Source organism: Triticum dicoccoides, chromosome 6B, assembly GCF_002162155.2.
Source record: "Triticum dicoccoides isolate Atlit2015 ecotype Zavitan chromosome 6B, WEW_v2.0, whole genome shotgun sequence".
In the NCBI taxonomy this organism is placed as follows: domain Eukaryota; kingdom Viridiplantae; phylum Streptophyta; class Magnoliopsida; order Poales; family Poaceae; genus Triticum; species Triticum dicoccoides.
The window spans coordinates 352,127,507-352,135,541 of NC_041391.1; the positions used below are offsets into that span (position 1 = coordinate 352,127,507).

General features: G+C 43.5%; 1 pseudogene; it reads right to left on the reverse strand.

Annotated features, from left to right (window-relative positions):
• Positions 1 to 457: 457 nt before the first annotated feature.
• LOC119322876 lies at positions 458 to 5,418 on the reverse strand (annotated as a pseudogene).
• Between the last annotated feature and the right edge of the window lie 2,617 nt (positions 5,419 to 8,035).

Below are 8,035 nucleotides of genomic sequence, written 5' to 3' on the forward strand. Positions count from 1 at the left end.
GACGTCTGCCTCGACTCGCGTTACGCTAAGACAGGGTGGCAGTGGTGTCACGTGCTCGTCTCGGCGTCCGTCGTCGCTACCGCGACCTCCTCGACTCGCGTTACGCTAAGACAGGGTGGCTGTGGTGTCACGTGCTCGACTCGATAAATTGTAAAGGGATCAAAAAAGAGGAATTGAGCAGGAGGGCTTCGCAAAAAAAGGCACAGGAAAAAAAACAAGACAAAAAAAATGGTTAGTTCTCCTCCACCATTTTCTTTGATTTTCTCTTCCATTGTGAAAATCCCTTTACATTTTATCTGCTTCTCTGATTAGTAGTTAAAAAACAAACATATCTGATTTGGGGATCAACCCCGATAGAAAGAACAGAGTGGGTGAAAAGGAGCAAAAATATATGTTGTCCATGATGGTTTTCTGTCCCAGAAACTTGATGTATATATCAAATGTAAAGTCCAGGACGTGTTGAAAAAAACCGTGATCATTCAATAATAGCTTAGGAACGCTGTTACATGACAAAGAATGCATTGTACTTTTTGAGCCATTTTGAAACTGCTGCTGTGTTTACAGAACCATGATTCTTGTGGAAGAAAATTAAAAAGAAAATGAACACAGGATGTTGTTCTGGCACTTTCTTTCTTCAGTTTCGACAGCAAAAAAGAATGCACCAGGATCTTGAGGATTCTTTCTATCTGTAGGAAATATATATAATATGTAAGCGGAAAAAATATTAAAAGAAGAAATGAACTGGATATGTGACTTCGAACAATGCACATTTATGATTTTGCAGGAAAAACACAAGTGACTATTCTAATTTGCATTTTTTTTTCTTCCTTTTCAGATGACCAGTGCTGGTGTGGTCTATCCGCTAGTAAGAGAAATGATGAATGCTGGTTCATCAAGCATGCCAGTGCACGTTTTACTGGAAAAATTTACACAGGTATCACCCCCAACCCCCTCTCTCTTTAATAATTCTTTGTAGCAAAAAGCAAGAGGTTCAATAAGTAGGGAAATGCTAACGCTGCCACTCCCCTCCTCCCCGTTCCCTCTCGCGGAACAAAAAAAGTCATTTGTGCAGAGGCGTCGCGCTAGAGAGGAGCAAGAGAATATTCAAGAGCTTGCGGCAGTTGAGGCTAGCATAAATTCGGCGAGTCATTCAGCTAATATTGCTTTTGGCATGGCGGAGACAGGGGCTTTCGCGGGAACAGATCCTCATGAGCATAAAGAACCTGCACTGTTTGATTTAAACGAGGTACAAAAGAAACATGACTTTGAGTACCTATGGTTTGATGAACAAACACAAGCTGCATGCATGCTGTTTACTATCAAAAAAAGAGATAAAAATGAGGAGCTTATAAACACAAAATGCTTTTCTATGTGCCGCCCCCAGGCTATTGATGCAGATGAGGATGGTCCCAATGCAGCAGGCACTTCGGTTGATGATGTTCTCGACATGGATACAACAGAGTCACATGAGCAAAGGCAGCCACCACTCTTCGACTTGAATGAGGTATGAAGAAAAGGAAACTATGACTCTTATGGGATGTTTTGAAAAATGCACAAGTTTGTGAGGTGTGCCTATCTAAAAATAACCAAAAAGAGAAAAATACTTATAGAAAAAAGGAATTGCATCTGTATGTTTTTTCCAGGTTATGGATATACATGAAGATGAGCTTGCTGAGGGTGGAGACGTTGCTTCCGCAGTCCACCAGTCGCAGCAAGGCCCGAATCCGGTGGATGGAGCAGCTGTAGCCACGGACCAGGGAGATTCGGTGCTGGATGGTGTGGAACAGACTGATGGTGTGGCTGCAGACCCAGAGCTTCAAAGTGCACTTGAACCTGAGCCCCCGACAGCCGAGGAACATGATATGGACCGAATGTTTGGTAATGGTGATTATCCATCTGTTCGGGAAATCATGGAAGCTCCTGCGCTGGAGCCAGGTCTTGAGTTCGATTCAAGGGACCAAGCATTCTTCTTTCTCGCCTCATATGCCCGGCGTGTGGGTTTTGCGGTAAAAAGGGACACCACATATGAGTCGAGGGTTTCAAAGCAGATAAACAAGCAGTCATTCAGCTGTAACCGGAGTCGGGCAAATGCGTGCAACGACTCTGCGCTGAGGAAGAGGATGACTTCCAGAATCAACAGGACAATGTGTCCAGTTAAGATAATAGTGAAAGAAGAATCTGGACGATGGGTTATAAAATCCACAAACCTTGAGCACAATCATGAGCTGTCTCCCAGTGAGTGGCTGGTTAGGTTTATGAAGTGCCACAAAAGGATGTCTGAATCTGACAAGGCATTGATTGACATTCTTCAAGAAAGCAGAGTGCCCCCAGGAAAGTGATGACCATATTCAGGAGGATGATGGGGAGCTTCAGAGGAGTACCTTTTGATGCTAAGTATCTGAGTAACCGCAATGCAAAGAAAAGACTTAAACACAAGAACAAAGACATTGAGGAGCTGCTGAAAATTTTCAAGAGCGTTGAGGATAAGATGCCAGGTTTCAGTTACCAGCTCCAGGTCGACGCACACAACACCGTTAGAAGTGTGTTTTGGACAGATCAGATAGGTAGAGCAAACTACAGCCAGTTTGGGCAGTTTGTCTCTTTTGATACCACCTATTCCACAAACCAGTACAATATGCCATTTGCCCCTGTGGTTGGCGTGGACAACTATGGAAAGACTGTCCTGTTTGGTGCGGCATTGTTAAAGGATGAGAAGGAAGACACATTCAGGTGGCTGTTTCGAGCATTTCTGAGGTCGATGGGGGGTCTGCACCCGGAAACCATAATAACAGACCAGGATGTCGCAATGCGGAATGCTATACGTGCTGTCATGTTGCACTCAACCCACCGCTTCTGCAACTGGCACATCCAGAGGAAAATGAAACAGAAACTAGTCCCTTTCTTTGCTGCCCGAGGAACTTTGCATGCAGAGCTCCGGAGCCTAATCAGGAACTCGTTCACGCCTGAAGAGTTTGAGAGCGGATGGCACGCTCTGTTGGAGAAGCATGATGCTCAGGATGAAACCCACCTAAAGCGGTTGTTTGAAATCAGAGATGAGTGGGTCCCTGCATACTACATGGACAAATTTTTCCCATTCACGTCATCAACTGGGAGGAGCGAGAGCACCAACTCTCTGTTCAAGGCTACGTCCTCCGAAAGGACTCGATTGCAACGTTTTTCAACCAGTACCAGATTGTTCAGGAAAAGAAGCATAGCGACCTTGATCGACTGAGAGAGAAATCAGAACTGAGAGAACAACGTTACTGGAGTTACGACCCTATGGAAAGAGAGGCTGCAAAGATATACACACCACCAATATACGCCAAATTTGTGGAAGAGATGAAAAAAACCACAGCTTACAGAGTTGAGGTCGTTGCTGCTGCTGGTGAAACAAGAGCATTTCTTGTGACAAGGCGTGGCGAATACCAGGACGCAGAGTTTTCAAAGAGGATATACACTGTGTCAATATCACCTGATGATGTCTACCGCTGCTCATGTTCCAAGTTCAATCGGGACGGTTTGCATTGCTGCCACGTCCTAGGGGTAGCAAGACACATTGGGTTGAGTAGCCTCCCTGAAAGCTTTATAAATCCTAGGTGGACAGTAGCTGCAGGGCATGTGTTAGCTATGATGACGGATGGAAATGTTGGTCAAAATGGACAGAGAACACACTTGACAGTCAGGCATTCTATAGTCATGAGCCAGGTGTCGGACGCATTGTCAAACGAATGCACGGACGACAGGTCGTACGACCTGTTCGTGGAAGGAATTGGTGAGGCAATAAACAAAGTCAGGTTAGACAAGCGGCTCCGCCAAGAACAACAACTCTCAGGTGGGAAGCGACGGTGTATTGATGATCCTCAGCAACTGAATGTTGATGCCAGGCAGGAGGGGGATGGCGACCTGCATATCCCTACGCAGGTGCATCAAAACATTGTGTCTACCATTGGTGCGTCTAGCATGGGTGGCGTTGAGGTGCATCAAACATTTGGGTTGAGAGACCCCCCGCTGTCACGCACAAAAGGTTTCAACCTTGGTGATAGGCCAAAGTCCATGTATGAAAAGGCTTCTGATAAGCTTAAGAAACAAAAAGCAGTAAGGAAGTGTTCCAAGTGCAGGCTGCCAGGCCATAAAAAGCCACAATGCCCCCAAAATAATCCGGTAATGCTTAAATATTCTGGACTAGCAGTGTTAATCTTATAGGATTTGTTATGGCTATCATATTTTCTTATATATAAAGCAGAAGGGACTAATTCCCTTTATCTGTCCTCCAAAAACAGGTGACATAACGCAACGTCGTGGGCAGAGAGCTACAACGCACATAGGATGCTACGGGAAAGAAATGGAGGCAATTATCTTCTTGGGGCACTTTTTTTTTGCATGGTGGCGCAGAGAAAAACGATGAGCATTTTTACTTGTGTGTATGTTACCGAACCTGATACTAGCAGGAAGAAAAAGTGGACGAAAAAAGGAAGTATCTTGTAAGGCCTGTGTTGTCGTTTTAGTTTGAAAGACTACCTATAAAAAGATATTTATGCTGTAAGTTATTGACATTTACGCTGTAAGTTATTAACCTACGAAAAAATCAGGGAATGAAAAGAAATAGAAGGGATGTTCTTCAAATGATGTTACCATTGCTTAGATACCTTTGATGCAACTGTAATGTCGTTTGACGACTCCATAATCCCGTCCGTTGTGTGATCGCCGCTCTGAGGAACAAGGATTGACGTGACAGAAGATCATGTCGAACCAAGCCTCCTCTTCCATTTCCCTCTCAACTTAGCTCATATGGATGACATAACAGATCCAGATGAAGCTTGCAATAGCAGAGCGGTAATACAAAAATAACTCCTATTGCGCCGCTACATTGAGTAGAACTCAGTAAAAGCAGCTTTCATCCTACGACCCGGCACAGGTTTGGGCAGACCGTCGAGCAACGGACAGGTGAAGGACTCATGGTTGAAGGTCCACTTGGAGCCCGACCACATAAAGATCCCACCGTTCTTTGAGTCTGTGTCCATATTCAAACGCATACTGGAAAAAAGGCCTTGGCAAAAAACTTTTCGTCATCTTAATTGAATCCGGCAGAAAGGGTCATCCTGGGGATCGGCCTCCACTTTCTGCCATGGCGTATGGAACCAATGAACTAATTCTTTGGTCGCCCAGTTGCCTCTTCCAATGCTTTGTGTACTGTCAGGCGGAGAAGAAGAATTTGGGAGTATTTCACTTCCAATACCTTGGGAGCTTCCCTTGCTGTACAAGGACATTAATGTACTTAAATCCATGCCATCTCCTCTTTGAGAACTCAGGCCATAGTAGCTCTGCAAGCTGCTCATTGCAAACTCGGCCTATTCCCTGTGTAGACTTGTCGCAATCTAGTAAATTCACAATGTCCCTCTTTTGCTGAATGTTCGGAGGCCACGCTCTGAAAAAAAACAGAGAATAGGTTAGAACAGACTATTATATTTACATACCATGTACAGTTGTACACCAACTTAAATAGTCAAAACATGGGTGAAGCGTCGTGATGCAAAAAGCAAGGAAGGAAACACTAGACCCTAAACAGCGACAATATTATGAACTGCTAAAAATGAGTTGTCTTTATCTGACAAATAGTTTGGACTTTGAAAATCAGCGTGAACAAGAAAACAGGTTGCAGTTAAATATGTAACTGACAAAAAATCAACAACAATGAAACTTATGGACTCTGTGCTACAGCATGGAAGACAAAAAAACCAAAAACACAAGGAACACAGTAACATTAGGAATTCTTCTAGCTTAATGCTCATGTACATACAGATTGTGCTCTATCTCTGTTGTTTTGAATAATGTTCAGAGCTCAGTTTCTTTGCACAGATGTTCAGAATTCATACAATAATTTGCTACAGAAAAACAACACGTTTTTCAGAGAATTAGCTCATTCTCTTAACAATGAAAGCTGCTGATTTCCTTGCAAATGTTCAGTGTTTATAGAAATAACTTGCTACAGGAAAACAAAACAATGTTCAGAGAATTAGTACATTCTTAAACAAATGGCTACAGAGAAACAAACAATGTTCACAGACTTAGTATATTCTTGAACAAATGCCAGCTGCTTATTTCTTTGAATAGTGTTCAGAATTTCATCCAAAAAGATCCCCCCTACAGAATAAAAATGAACTGCTAGTCTCAGTTCATTATTGAAAAAATGTCATTGTTTCAGAGATGCATTTAGGGATTTCCTTTTCCAATCTCCACAGCCGGTTCGGATACTTTGTAAGGATTTCCGCAGAGATGCGCCCCCGAGCACTACTACGTTGTGCTCCGGCGTCAACGAAAGACGAGACTGAGGCGGATGAGTTACGACATGAGACACACCAATTGAATCATGCCATAGATTCGCTGAACGGGGTTGGCTTCCGGGGGGCAAGGACCAAAATTGTGAAGTATCAAATGGTAGACATGAAGATGCACCAACAAATGCAGGGCCTGGCTGCATCATATGAACTGTCGCTTATACTCTGACTTGGATGGTTGTGGGAAAAATGGCAAAAGGTAAATTAATGGCAAAAGAATTCAATTTACCCGTGTCCTACTCCTTTGAACCAATCGAACCAATCCTCTCCGGTGGCCAAATCTAAGAACAAAAACCCCTGTCAGTACTCGCACTTTGACCAGCAAGAAAAACAGAGTGACAAAATTCCAAGGAGGATGGCCCCCGATACTCATGCTGATGCTGCCACATTTCACATTTGGTTAATGCATTAACAAATTAGTCGTGGGGCCTGGATTTGGGCCCTAAATCTTAGGTTTTCTAATTGCTAACATAAACAAGTAGGAGTATAGTAAACAAAAGCAAGATAGGACCCAACCCACATTGAGTTAGTAAACACTAAACATTTTTCCGGCTACCAGATGATGCCAAAAATAATTTTATGGCTTACAAGATTCAAATGAAATCACACATATAAATTGATATCTAGTGTGTGAAGACGATTATCGGCAAGACAATGCAGTAGCTACATAACATGGTTAGCTGATAAAAAATATTTGTCGAGTTCAAACCAACGCTCATTTAATCCCTGATTTTATCCTGGTAATTTTGACTGGCTTAGAAAAAGGCCTAATAGACAGAGGATGGCTTAGAAAAATCCTATTTTTGTGAAACAGTAAGCAATCCTCTTTTCTGAGCACAGAGCCACTCAGGTGGCCTGCTTTTCTTCAGTTTTGAGATCCATATTGCTCCTATTTTCTTGTACAGCATCCTCACGGGATTAGTCCTTTCAAAGAAATTAAATCATCTTCTTCCTTCTTCCTGTTACCAGGACTGTTGGTCCTTCTGTTGCCAGGAGAATTTGACTTCTTCCTGTTACCAGGACTTTTGGTCCTTCTGTTGCCAGGAGAATTCCACTTCTTCTTTTGCTTCCCTTTTTCAGATGGCACATGAGCTTCATCAGGACTCAGAGCAGAATCATGCAACTCCTTGCTGTTACCACGACACCTGTGCCTTCTATTGCCAGGAGAATTTGACTTGTTTTGCTTCGTTTTTTCAGATGGCACATGAGCTTCAATAGGACTCGAAGCAGAACCATCTTCCCCCTTCTTTCTGTTACCTCTGCGCCTGTGCCTCCTGCTGCCAGGAGAATTCAAGGATGGCCGGGATGCTCCATGTTGCTTCAGCTCTTGATCGCCTTCTTCAGATGGCAACTGCACTGCAACAGGACAAGAATTCTCTTCTTCCTTGTTCTTCCTTTGTTTGTTGGCAGAATCATCACAGAACGATGCACTTCCGACATTCTTAGGCTGCTGTGTCAGCAGGGCTTCAACATATGGACTATCAGCATCATCATCCTTACCCTCAAAGAAATTAAATCATCTTCTTCCTCCTCATGCTGAAAACGAGCAAAAGTGTGCCTGAACCTATCCATACTAGTTTCATGATAGCAGAGGTGCCAAAAAATCGACATCCATGTGCTGCTCCCTGTCAAATCTGGGTGTTCGTGAGCACAGAGAAGGTGGCCGCCATCAGCTATGAACTCATCGGAAGGAAGAGGGA